Below are 14,492 nucleotides of genomic sequence, written 5' to 3' on the forward strand. Positions count from 1 at the left end.
TCGGTGGTAGTCATGGTGCATCTGAAACAGCATCTGTAACCAGACATCCAGCCATTCATTATCCGAACCACTTATCCTGCTCTCAGGGTCGCGGGGATGCTGGAGCCTTTCCCCAGCAGTCATTGGGCGGCAGGCGGGGAGACACCCTGGACATGTTGGAAATAATCAAAAATCAAGTTTAGACTATTACTCTGCACTGGAGAACACGAATTTTCTAGGACAGAGCAATGAACGTCGCGGATAAATAGTGACATGACGCACGCAAATTATGCATGGTCATTTCGACCGGTCATGGTCATTTTAGGTAGATCTTATAACTTTTTCGTTTTTTTGTGCTATTGATCTAAAACTCATTTTAATACAAATACACACAATTTAGGAGCATTCAGGGAGTGGTAGGTCTGTATCTTAATTTTTTTTTCAAACAGTTATTAAACTTTGAAAATCCAAAATGGTCAAAATGACCACCTTGGTCATTCTAGTGTCAAATTCTGCAAATATGGATTTTACATAGAGAACTGTGAGTAAAAAAATAAATTCAGAAACACATTTTCCCCTTTTGTTTAAATACAGAAATATGATCCAAGATGGCATCTAAATTGATATAGATAAGCAGTTTTGGCTGAAGATCGTAGTCTGCGTGATGGTCAAACTAATTTGCGAAGTGGCAGCAAGCATCCTGGCATGATGATAAATGTTGTCTGAGGATAATACTGAGCATCTCGCCTGCTCATCATATTCTTCATATATCTTGTGATTCCAGTATAATGCTGTTATCCTCTTTCAATGTCGTATTCTGTAAATTGTGTAAACACAACATCCATTGCACGTCTGTCCATCTTGGGAGAGAGATCCCTCCGCTGTTGCTCTCCTTGAGGTTTCTTCCTATTTTTTTCTCCCTGTTAAAGGTTTTTTTTTAGGGAGTTGTTCCTTATCCGATGTGAGGGTATTAGGACAGAATGTTGTATTGCTGTAAAGCCCCCTGAGGCAAATTTGTAATTTGTGATATTGGCCTATACACATAAATTGACTCTGTTCACACATCTTAGACTGGAGAGTTACATATACTCATGGGCAAAACACATAAACACATGCACAAACACTTACAGGCACACACACGTGTGTGTGCATGCACACAAAATATTCTTTCTTGGCATGAAAATTGTTGAGTTAGAAGCAGCAGTGAGAAACTGCCTTAAAATATTTGAAATCATTTTTGGTTATATGTTTACAGCAATGTCATGCCATTGTTGATCATTTTTAAGTTCCTTAGATAAATGTCCTTAGTGTCATTGTGATGCCATTGAAGGTAAAAGGATGCTGTTAGGGCTATCCTGTGAAGCCTTCAGTGAAAATGTCAATGAGCATTGTTAGCCATTCCTCATTCACTGATGCACACGTACGCATACATGGGCACATGTAAAATCCTGCCGTTCCTCTAACCCTTCCCACGAGCTAATGAATCAGAAGCTAAGAAGTAAATTAACTTGTAAACATAGCCAAATGGCCTAATTTGTTAAAATAAGTGTATGGCTTATCAACTGTTGAGGTGTGGGAGCATGCAAATGCCGTGTTGTAGCATTTACTCGAGCAAAAAAAAAATCCACGTCTCATTGAGAATGGTTGGAATTCAGGTAGAATGGTTGATTTTACTCTGCAAAGGAAAAAGAAGGATGTAGAAAAGAGGTGGAGATGGGTTGGTGTAGTGTGCGTGCGTGCATGTGTGTGTGTGGTTGGGGGGTCAAATAAGCCATTATTTGCAGAGAAAGCCATAGTTGAAAAAGGCACTGGGTGTGCACAGAGTTTTTATTTTACTTTGGAGATATAGAGTCAGTCCCTGGACCAAATTTAGGAAGCCAACAAGGAGCAATTTTCAGTGCCTATCACAACTCATTCATCATGGTGTGATTGTTGTGTTGCTGTTATCTCGCTAGTAGGTGGCAGACGTGCCAGAGCGGAGAGCCTCTGAAAGAATCCCCTACCCGTAGCACTGGTTTGTCAGTGTGGTGCTTTTGTGTGTTTATCTGTGTGTGCATGCAGTGGTGTGTTCAATGATGATGTATGTCTTTGGTGGTATGTTTTCATGCTTTTATTTGTATTTGTGTGCTTGTCTGTGTGCATGTGGCAGCTATGTATGTGTACTATTAAGTTTGTAACTGTGTACATATCTGTACACAAGTGCACCTATTTGTAATTTAGTGTTCGCGGAGGCACTCAATATGAAGGCATTCTGTGCCTTGCCTCTAACCCTGTGTGTGTGTGTGTGTGTGTGTGTGTGTGTGTGTGTGTGTGTGTGTGTGTGTGTGTGTGTGTGTGTGTGTGTGTGTGTGTGTGTGCTGACATATGCCTGGCTTTTACAGAGCAGGTTTTTTTTACATCAACTCATGGCTGTCACGTTACCACTTCAATTTCACAAACCTCCAGAAAGCGTTACCACAGAATTAACTGTCACCTCGCTGCAGCACCAGAAGCCATGTGCTTGCAATCATTGGCTCAACTCAGTTTGTTGCAGGCACCAATTGAAATTTTCGTGAAATAGTGTCCTTATGACTGCACTCGGAAGTTGCAGTGGACTAATACGCCAGCGTCCCAACGCTAAGCTTCAGGGCCTGAGTCCCAGTGTTGCCTCTGGCTCAGCCGGGCATAGAAGGGAACATAATTGGCAGAGCTCCTTTGAGGACAGCCAGTTGAAGTAATGTGCTATTGCAACTGGCAACTCCTACAGGTAGTGGGCTGCCCTTACAGCTGCGGGTGGAGCTGGAAGAAATGCTGAGTCTTCACATACGTTATGCTCCCCCGGAAAGAAAGCTGCAGCTGGCAGGTGAAAAGAAGGGCTCAACGGCTCCACGTTTATTGAAAGACACATGTAGATCATCTATGCTCTCACTGACCACCATAGGGGTTGTGCAATGACAGGACCTTAAGAGAGCAGTCAATTGGACAAGCTAAAATTGGAAGAAGTATAAGTCATTATTCTCCAGGACTCACTGTGAGATAGTAAAAATGGCACTAAATGCTTCTCATGGATAAAGTCTTTATTGCCTGAATTGTTTTAAGTCACCTCTTTGGTACTGCAGAGAGGGAATCTGTGTACCTCAAGGTGGCTGATAGTAGCAAAGAGACGACATCTGTTCTTGGTTATATATTTGGAATACCTCTTTCTGATCCCAAGTCGTTGATATTGTGGCCAGCTAAGAGTTAGTGTTTCTGAGCTGTCATATACTTTGCAATTATAAAATGCTATCTTGTCTTTTAATTGACTGTAACCCATTTTTGCATAACTGCCAAATGAAAAAGCACAAACTGCTGTGAAGTTAAACCTGTGAATCTGGGGTTTTTTAGTTTCTTGTTCGATACTTGCTATTCTGTTGTCTACTGTCAAGTGTTTGATAGCCTTTGGTGTGAGAGACTCAGGCAGACACCATAACTCACACAGTGGCGGCTGGTGACTCAACAAACTGGGGAGGACAGGAGGAAAACCGACCCACGGCATCATGTTATTCTACTTTCTATGTACAATGAGAAATTAAGCAGTAAAACAATGGCTTACAAGATTTCTTAAAATCAACATAATTTTATTTTTATTTATATATTTCTAATGTACATTTTATATAATTTTACAAAAGCCATGAAAATCTGTAATGATCAAAAACAAAGCAAAAATGAAGTGCATTATGAGTTCTTCTGCCTCACTTTACATATTGAGAGGTTACCTTCATGTCTGCTGTGAGGCCTATTGTTGTATCCGGTCTTCTGAGAGTGAGAGACAAGTAAAAGCTGGCTGTCTTGTTTGGATCTTGTTAGGTTAGAAGAAGTCTAGTCATTAAAATATCAACACAAGTCAAGCTTTTGCAGTTTAAGAGTGATTGGAAGGGAGAGGGGCTAAATTGAGCTATGAATACTCACCTTTACTTTGGATCTTGTAAGGACAAAGGCAGAGTGGCTGTTGTCACTGTTCGATTAAAAAAGAAAGAGAAATGTCAATCTGGGGGGGGGAAAAAGGAAATTTGGACTCTGTTGAAAAGGCCTAGTTAAAATTTAATTTTGAATTATACATTTAAATGTAGATTTAATTCATATTTAAATTATTCCATCCATTATCCAAACCGCTTATCCTGCTGTCAGGGTCACAGGGATGCTGGAGCCTATCCCAGCAGTCATTGGGCGGAAGACAGGGAGACACCCTGGACAGGCTGCCAGGCCATCATCAAATTCAAATTATACATTTCAAAAATGTAATTTTATAGTAATGTGTTTAAAAGTAGTTCACAATTTGCGTGTTGTTATTTGTTTTCTAATCTACTATTTTATGACTCCATCACTTTACCAGCTGTTCATCACACTCATGTACAATACAGTCGTAGAGAATTGAATATGAAATTTGGAAATTATCTTTGGAACAACGTGACCGTCAATACTGTATTCTGGTTGTTGGTTGGTTAGTGAGGACGTCCTCTGTCGGAGCATCATTTTACGTGTTTTGGCCAATAGCAGATGACACAAGACAAGATTCTTGCATGATATCGTTGATAACTCCCTCCCTCACAACTCTGATTGGGTATTCGCCCTCCCTTACTGCCATTAACCCCATGTTAACAGCCAGAGCTCATGAGCCGCCGGGGTAACAACCATTTTAATGGGCATCAATGGGAGGCTTGGGGATGTCTGACCTCCACACAGTAATTTTCAATCGTAGTAGGGGGTGCTATCAGTATTTTGACACAGGGGAGGTTGATTTTGTGACTTTGAAGTGTTAAATAGTAACATTATCAGTATTTTAGTCTGTTACATTTATGTGTATTTATTTTTCTCTTTGAAGTTTATTTTTCTCTGAAATTTTAGGGAAGATGGTCCTCCCTTTCTTCAATGGACGAGCCACGCGCACACAAACACACACACAAACACACAATTACTGGCTAGTAACCACAATTTTGATTGGTTTTGGTCTAATCCTGGGAATAATCCAGGTTTCCAACTTTATCCTAACAGACCAAACTAAGATCAACTGCATGGTCAAATGGCCATCCAATATATTTTTGGACTTGATATTTGGACTTGTAAGAGGGCCTTTGGTCCAATGTCACCCTTTGGATAATAGCAAAGGTATCAGTGAAAGACCAACACTGGCATATGTTTGGACTGCATTAAACTCTGCCCAGGCTTGCTTGGAAGTCAGTCGTACCCGCCACGTATAAATGTCAAGAAAAGGGCTGCTTTTAACTGCTCCAGTAAACAGAAACTATCAGCTGTAATGGCTTGTATTACATAGCCTCTCTCTTACTGTCAGTATCATAGAGACAGGCATCCTATTACCTTCTGAGATAGACCCCTGTCCCTGTTCACAATCTCAAGGTTAAAATGATGAAATTTGTTATGGAAAGAATGGGAAATAGCTCCTTTTTTATAGTCTGTTCCCCTGTTCTGCTTAAAAGCATATATTGATCATAAAGTACTACCTCTAAAGTACCTAGTGCCACAATATATCACAAATTTACCCACTCACTATCAACCTGCCTTACAATCACAGGATTCAGGACTCAATGTCACTCTCCTGCGTTTAAAAAAAAAAGAAGTCAACCTTTCCTGTAGCCAACTCCCTTTAGAGTAAATTTCAAAACCTGCCTGCGAGTACGAGTATAAGATGCTGCCTCTGTGTTTAAATGGAGATTAATGGTTTATTGATCAAAGCTGTGATCATTAAACTGTTTAACTCCTTTTAATCCCTGTGATCTTCAGTATGTTGTCTCTAATTTTTGTTATTCATTCATTTTGCACAGCACTTTTGCAAACACTTGGTGTTGTTGTTTTTTTAATGTGTTTTATGAATAAATTGACCTTGTCCCTGTATTCCATCTTTGTGTTTTCCTATAAGCTAACTGCAGTTCCCTTGTGCTCTCATAAGCTTTGGACTGTTTTATTGGAGTTTGGTATGTGCCTTCTTTTTGTCTCCTGTTATCAAGTGTTAAAGTTTTCCATCAAGTTCATGCAAATCAAAATATCTTGATGTCCCTAGGCCAGTGTATTGTATGCTACAGGAGTTGCAACATAGCTAGCGCTTTCAAATGGACACAGGGATTTGCATGTAATCACAAAGTTTGCTTCAAAGAATTTGCTTCCTATGAGCTGAATGTGCAATCGGAGTCTTACACTCAGAAATTATTACTTGAACAGCTTTTTGAGTGATATTCTTTCATTGCGTTCATTGAACATTGTGCTTATGCATGAAAGGAGGTCTCAAAATTTTACACAGGAGGGCTGGGGACGTAGGGTGGGAGGCATACTCCTAGGCATAGTTGCCACCTCTGCTGTTTTTCCCCAGTTGCCTCTCAATTTTCACCGTCCTCTCCCAGTCTTCTCCTGGGTCACAAAATATCCCATATTTCTACCATTATGGAGCTGTCACTCAATTTAAAGATATACCCATATACTAGTTTTTCCGTACAGCATAAGGCTGTATGGTTGCACTGAAAGCAGTGCAATCTACGGTACTTACTCCACCACCAGCAATTGGTTGGTATGTTTGCCCCTAGGCCATATAAGACAAAACATACATGGCCAGAAGTATGTGGTCACCCAAACATTACACCCATATGTGCTTGTTGAACATCTCATTCCAAAACCATGGGCATTAATATGGAGTTAGGCCCCCAATTGCTGCTATAACAGCCTCCATTCTTCTGGAAAGGCTTTCCACTAGATTTTGAACATGGCTGTGGGGATTCGCTCCCATTCAGCCACAAGAGCATTAGTGAGGTCAGGCACTGATGTTGGATAGAAGGCCTGGCTCATAGTCGGCATTCCAATTCATCTCAATTGTGTTGGATGGGGTTGAGGTCAGGGCTCTGTGTAGGCCAGTCATGTTCTTCCACACCAAACTCAGCAAACCGTGTCTTTATGGATCTCGCTTTGTGCATGGGGGTACTGTCATGCTGAAACACGAAAGGACCTTCCCCAAACTGTTGCCAAAAAGTTGAAGACACACCATTCTCTAGAATGTCATTGTATGCTGCAGCATTAAGATTTCAGTTCACGGGAATTAAGGGGCCTAGCCTAAACCATAAAGAACAGCCCCAGCCCATTATTCCTCCTCCACCAATATTTTTCCCCTTTTTCCTCAATTGTATCCAGCCAATTACCTCACTCATCTGAGCTGTCCTGGTCTCTGCTCCACCCCTTCTGCCGATCTGGGGAGGGCTGCAGACTACCACATACTTCCTCCAATACATGTGGAGTCACCCGCCGCTTCTTTTCACCTGACAGTGAAGAGTTTCACCAGGAGAACATAGCACGTGAGAGGATCATGCTATTCCCCCCAGTCCCCCCCCCCCCGAATAGGCGCCCCGACTGACCAGAGGAGGCACTACTGCAGTGACCAGGACACATACCCACATATGGCTTCCCATCCGCAGACACGGCCAATTGTGTCTGTAGGGACACCCAACCAAGCCGGAGGTAACACGGGGATTCAAACTGGCGATTCTTGTGTTGGTGGGCAATGGAATAGACCGCTACGCTATCCAGACGCCCTCCTCCTCCAAATTTTACAGTTGGCACTATGCATTCAGTCACGTAGCGTTCTCCTGGCATCCACCAAACCCAGATTCATCCTTCAGACTGCCAGATAGTGAAGCATGATTCATCACTCCAAAGAACATGTTTCCACTACTCCAGAGTCCAATGGTGGTTTTCTTTACACCACTCGAGCCGACACTTGACATTGCGCAAGGTGATTTTGGGCTTCTTGACCATGGAAACCCATTTCATGAAGCTCCTGACGAATAGTTCTTGAGTTGACGTTGTATCCAAAGGCAGTTCAGCACTCAGTAGTGAGCATTGCAACTTAAGACATACGATTTTTACACTCTACACACTTCAGCACTCGGTGGCTCATTTTGTGAGCTGGCCTGTGACATCCTGTGATAGTGCCACATTGAAAGTCACTGAGCTCTTCAGTATAGCCACTGAGCTCTTCAGTACAACCCATACTAATACTAAAGGTGTCCTTTAGTGCTCTGAAAGGTGCCCACAAATAAAATGTATTATTATGATTATTATTATTATAGAGATTGAATGGCTGTATGCTTGATTTTATGCACCTATTAGCAATGGGAGTTGAGGAGCGTCCAGGTAGCATTGCAGTCTATTCCATTGCCTACCAACACGGGGCTCGCCAGTTCGAATCCCCGTGTTACTTCCGGCTTGGTCGGGCATCCCTACAAACACAATTGGCCGTGTCTGCGGGTGGGAAGCCGGATGTGGGTATGTGTCCTGGTTGCAGCACTAACGCCTCCTCTGGTCTGTTGGGGCACCTGTTCAGGGCGGAGGGGGAACTGGGGGAAATAGCGTGATCCTCCCACGTGCTACGTCCTCCTGGTGAAACTCCTCACTGTCAGGTGAAAAGAAGCAGCAGGTGACTTCACATGTAACGGAGGAGGCATGTGGTAGTCTGCAGCCCTCCCCGGCTCGGCAGAGGGGGTGGAGCAGCGACCAGGATGGCTCAGAGAGCGGGGTGATTGGCCAGGAACAACTGGGGAAAGGGGGGGGGAATCCAAAAAAAAAAGCAATGGGTGTGGCTGTAATAGCCGAACCCACCACTTAGAAGGTTTCTGTATACTTTTGGCCATGTAGTTTATAAGAGTGTTCCAAATAATTTCAATATGGGCTATGCCAATTTCCACTGACCTACTGTTATCTTAATACTAGTATCACAACGTCTGTAGCTCCTCTTCAAATGGGACTGCTGAGCTCTGTGATAGTGTGACATGGTATCTGAACTGCCAGGCTCAAGAGAGCACAGTTGTTTCTAGGGAGGGAAACTAAGTTGGAGGCAGGAGCAGATGAGCGAGGAGAGTTCTGTGAAGACATCTTGAACATGCCAAGATTTTGAAAGGGGAAACTCTCCGTGTGATGTGTAGTCAAACGTAAAGGGCCCTAGATTCACCACAACACCCAACATAATATGTGGGGGAGTGTGCGTGCATGCCTTTGCACATCTTTGCATGCATTAAGTGTGTCTGCTCCATCAAAGTTACCAGTCCTCACCCAGACTCCGCGTTGCTTGGGAATAAGCCTGTTATAAGAAGTCTGCATTTCTTTACAGCTTCAAACTGCTACCTTTATTGTGCTTTTGCTGTGGTGTGCCAGAGAAAGTAGATAGGATTTCTTTGTGATTTCTCCTTCATGGAAGAAGACACTAGAGTATAGGCTTTTCATAAACTATACTTTCATATCATTTTGTTTTCGGTTCCACAGAAACTTCCGCTTCCATGTTTTTTTTTTTATGGGTTTTTTAGGGATGGGGGGGGGTGGGGGTTGGGATGTTTAAGATTGTTTGCTAAAAGCCTTTGAAGAAGTTAGAAATGACTTGCAGGATTAACAGCAGATACCTCAACTTTTGATAGACTCTCTAAATATCCCTCTCTCCAACCCACCAACCCAGCACACATCAAATTAATGGAGGTTTTTAACTGTTAGCTTTAACAAGCCATTTTTATAGAACCACTCCAATTTACAGAGAGAATTAGAGAGAAAAAGAGGATGATAGAGAAAGCGAAAGAAAGAGTGTGAGAAAAAGGGAGACGACCAAGACGCATCAAAAGAGACAAGGGAGAAAAAAACATGGGAAAATGGTTTGGCCCCTACTGCCTGGTCAGTCCTCAAGTTATTGATTCTTACTGGATTTTTACAAGGTCTGAAAGTATTAATCTGTACTTAATCAGGTCAACATAGAGCGAGGGAAAGAGAGAGAGAGTGGCTTTCCAGCCATTCTTTGAGAGGTCTGGTCACCTAATAGCGGGGATTGTTTGGTATAAATATAGAAGGATTTTACTTCTTCTCACACACATCAATCAACAAATTAAGCTGGATAAACGAAGTACAATTAGTATTTAATTATGTGGTGTAGTACAACACACACACATTACTCTGGTCCCCTGCTCGGTGGGCATGAAGACCAATTAATTGGATCGCACACGTTTGTTTGTTCATCTCATCTCACTCACCAGTCTTGCAAGGGTAATGTTCAGACTAACCCATGAAAGCCAACCTCTTTAATAAGCCAATTTTGCCAAGGAAGGCAAATAGAGAGAAAATGTCCAGTTTAGCCTGACTTGGCTGCATTGCTTGAAAAGCTACAGCCACACATAAGCTATGAAATTAGCATTTATATTGTGCCTTGTGCTTGAGAAAGTACAAGCATTGCTGTGGTATCACGTCAGGCCAGTGAGGTGACATGTGCAGCTGCTTTAATGTGTTAATGAACAAGCAGACAGGATTTTCATTTATAGAGTGTTACATGGAGTAACTCCCTGGCTGGCTGGCTGGCTGATTGGCTATCTGACTGACTTCAACGTGGCGGCTACGCATTAGCTCTCATCAATCTCAGAACATATCCAGCTAAATGTAGCACAAGATGAAACTGTTCAGTTAACACATAATTATGTATCGTCCAAACAACTTAACTGTCTAAGACACACCACACAAGTCCATATATTGTACTAGAATACTTTGAATTTTCTTCATAGTTTTTCGGCTAAGATATTTAGGGTTAAGCTTACGTCAAGGTTAGGGAACGTTTACTAGACTTTCATTTTTAAACCAACTTTAGCTCAGTTTTAGCCTAAACAGTGCATGCCATTTAGATCAATGTAAAATTGCTTACTTTGTGTCTCTTCTACCTCCTTGCATGCAGATGAGAGGCTTACCCTATGTTACAGTATCTCAGTCTTCCTCTTCATCGCTCTGTCTCTCTGTCTTTCTCTCTCTCTCTCTCTGCCTTGGTTGGATTCATTGAATCCATACACAATCACTGATGAGCCATCGCAGAGATGTTCAAAATCCTCCACATTTGAAGCTGACTTGGCACTACTCCACAACAGTTTTTCCCTTCTCATCTTCATCAACTCAGTGTGGAGTTTGCCTGTTCTCCCCATGTCTGCACTGCGGTGGGTTTTCTCCAGATGCTCCGGTTTCTCCCGCCATCAACATAGGCATGCATGTTAGGGTTAATAGTCCTGTCTGTGCCCTTGACCGAGGCATGGCAGGATGAACTGGAGTTGGCCCCCGGATGCTTCACGGCGGCTGCCCACTGCTCTTGGCTACTCAGCTAGGAGGGGTTAAATGCAGAGTGTAATTTCCCTACGGGGATCAATAAAGTATCTCAAAATCAAAAAAAATAAATAATCAAAATCAGTGGGCCAGTAATCTTTGTGCAGTGAGTGGGTGAGAAGGGCGTCCAGAGGTGTGTTCAAATTTGGCAAACCGAGGCGCAAGTTCCAGGCAGTTGGGTTTTCTTTGAACATTTAAATTTGAAAGTTTTTGTGTAAACATTCTAAATTGTTCGATTTAAACTTTCACTAGCAAGGACCACACCATCAACAAGATTTGTTGAAATGATTTATTAAAGAAAAATGATTGATGTGCATAGTTCTTGTAGTTCTTCCACTTGCTGACTGTGTTGTGGGGAAGCTTCGTAGGTAATCTGCCGTAGCACCCAGGTAATGACAGACCCCTCAGGACCCTACGAAGGAGAGGAAAGAGAAAGAGACAAAGAAATGGGGGGGGGCAGAATACGAGAGCAGAAGGGAAGGAGAGGATTAGGTGGGTATTTATGGGAATGGTGGAAGTGGTGTGGTTGAGGTGTGATCCTGCTCCTGAAACTCGCTTGATAAGTTTCAAATCACTAGTAAGGACCACACCATCAACAAGATGTGTTTAAATGATTTATAAAAGAAAAATTATTAATGTGCATAGTTCTTGTAGTTGCTTGCTGACTGCATTTTGTGTAAGCTTCGTAGGGAATCCGCCATAGCACCTGGGCAACGATGAACCCCAAAAACCTCCAGTTATTAAGGATAAGATTGAGCGGCTATAAGACCTCTGAGATCTGAACAGATGTAGCGATGATATGTTTGGGTGGACCAACGGCCCTTGAGTTGTATGAGGTGTTCTGGGATGCCATTGCGGGAGGCTGAAGTAGTGGTTCTGATTCTGAAGAAGTGTCCGGAGTAATGAACAGGAGAAATGCCAGAAAAGGATAGTATATGGCGGAAGTGATGGTGGAACTGGAATCAAATAGCCACTTGTCCGTATTCAGTGATAAAAAGAGGGTCTGTCAATATAATGCTCTGAGATATCTGGAATAGCAAGTAGTTTTTTTAAACAATATATTTATTGAGATTTTCCTTTTTTTCCCACAAAAAAGATACAATACAGTCAATACAAACAGCATCAAACATCAATTCCTCTCTCCGCCCTCCAAAATGTCCATAATGGAAAAACAAAAAACAAAAATTTGTGAGTACAAGTGATAGACATACTAACAGGTTAATGCATGCAGAATATTATTCTCTTCCATAATCTTGCAGTGTATTTAGCCCTTTTGTGGCTTAGCCAGACTTAGAGTAGTTTACAGAACCAAACAAAAGCCCTAGGCTCCCACCAGGGCCAGCAAACGCCTAGGACCACCCGCACTGAAAGAGGCAGAGAGCGCGACCACCCCCCAAAGCCCAACCCTATAGACACCCACAGGGATGAACCCAGTCCCATCCCCACAGATGCCCCCAAAATCTGGCCCCAGAGAACAGCCACACACCCTGCCTCCAACAACCCGAGCCATCTCAAGCACAGCCAGCAGCCCCAGGGAGCACCCAAGACCCCACAGAGCACTGCAGTGTAGCTTCAAGTCTGACCATGGACATCATAATCAAGAGAAATTCTATTTTGTAAAAAGGTTACAAAGCCTCCCCAGCAATTATCAAAAAGTAATGGATTTTTGTAAGATTAAACATAATCATTTCTGAAGGTAAGTATGATGAAAGCTATTTAAGCCACAAAGATATGCTAGGGGGCTCCTCACTTATCCAGCGAATGGCTATACATTTATTAGCTGCAATTAGAGCTAGTCTGATAAAGTGAATGTTGCCCCTCATATTGAGTGGTAAAACTGTCAGTCTCGGGTTGGTTAGGATCTCCACCCCCACAATTCTTTTTATGATGTCCAAGATGGATCTCCAGTATTGCTCAAGACATCTACATGTCCAGAACATATGTTAAAGAGTCCCTGTTTCAGTCTTACATCTAGGACAATACTCTGAGTAGCTACTACTTATTTTATGGAGACGTTGAGGTGTCCAGTAAACCCTGTGTATAAGGGTAAACTGTAGAATAGCATGTAGTTTGCAAGGATCTTGAAAGGTTTTCAGCAGTGATTAGACTTTGAAGTAAAAGTCAGGTGTAGGCTAACCGGATTGATTGGTTTTTGATCGCTTTAAGTAGAATACCGTGGTGTCATCTGAGAAATAAAATAATCTGAAATGTGAACGTGGTGGCTTCGGTCAAAGTGAATGGTTGAGGTGGTGAATTTGGAGCATCTGAGGGAAACGGAAAAAAAACAAGCAAGAACATGGCTTTAAGAGGTTGAGCAACGTGAGGAGTACCATATTTAGAGTGGATGGTGTGGATGCAGACTAACAGCAAGTCAGCAGTAAGAGGAAGGCACTGAGAAGTTGTAGCTGGCTCTTGACTTAGGAGTCCTTTGAGGATTGAAGTTATCTGAGGATGGATGGAGGGCTTGCCCAGACTGCCGGTTATGAGTTTGGAGAAGAAGATGACGGCACTGAGATAAACTTTGATGGTATGTGTTTTAATAGCCATCACGAAATGAGCGTAGGTAATTAAAACAAGTCAAGGTGACAAGATCGAACGACGGGAAGGTTATGTCATACTGGTCGGGAAAGTAATGGAAACTTTTCCAAGCTGTCCAGTAGGATGAGAGGGTTGAGGGTGGTAGGCTGTAGATGATGGAATTCTGAGATTCAACAATCAGGGGTATTAGGGCAGGATTTATAAGTTTAGTGTCAGTGCTGAATATGGAGGAACCGGTGTTAGGAGGGTATCTGCATTAGGGGCCGAGCTTCTGAACTACTGCAACAATAAACGAGACAGAGAGTCAGCGATGGCATTGGAGTGACTGGCAACATGGGCTACGCGGAGAACATATTGGTGGTTGGTAAAAAGGTTGAGCCACAGATGGGCTTTGGCACAGCTTGAAGTGTCCAGGGAGATGGAAGTCAAGAGTGATGGGACGGAAGACACAATAGATAGCAAGTGAGAGATAAAAGCTCGCCCTTGGAGAATGATGCATAGGACAAAGTTGAGATGGCCTAGGAGGGAGAGAAGTTGGTGTGGGATGGGGCAAGGACGAAATTGGAGAGCAGAAGGCTTATTCGGTTGAGCATTTTGACAGGGAGTGAAGCCTGAAACAGATCTGTGTCAAGAATGATTATGAGTAACTTGAGGGATGTGGATGGGCCCTCAGTTTTCTCTGCTGACAGGGGTTGTTTTTTTTTTCTTCTTGATGCAAATCAATCACCTGACAACTAGCCACCACAAAAAAGTGAACCCTGCTGTGATGATGGGAGAACAATTTCCGCTGCACAATCTCAAAAAAGCTGCCAAGCCGATCCAGGTCCCTTCCACATCGCTGGATGTGC

The 14,492-nt window shown here is 42.8% G+C and overlaps 1 protein-coding gene across 1 annotated transcript in view; it reads left to right on the top strand.

Moving 5' to 3' along the window:
- grik4 (glutamate receptor, ionotropic, kainate 4) overlaps positions 1-14,492 on the top strand; it is a 275,842-nt gene that overhangs the window by 224,413 nt on the left and 36,937 nt on the right. The gene's annotated exons all lie outside the window — the stretch shown is intronic.

The sequence above is a fragment of the Lampris incognitus genome, chromosome 7 (genome assembly GCF_029633865.1).
Source record: "Lampris incognitus isolate fLamInc1 chromosome 7, fLamInc1.hap2, whole genome shotgun sequence".
Taxonomy (NCBI): domain Eukaryota; kingdom Metazoa; phylum Chordata; class Actinopteri; order Lampriformes; family Lampridae; genus Lampris; species Lampris incognitus.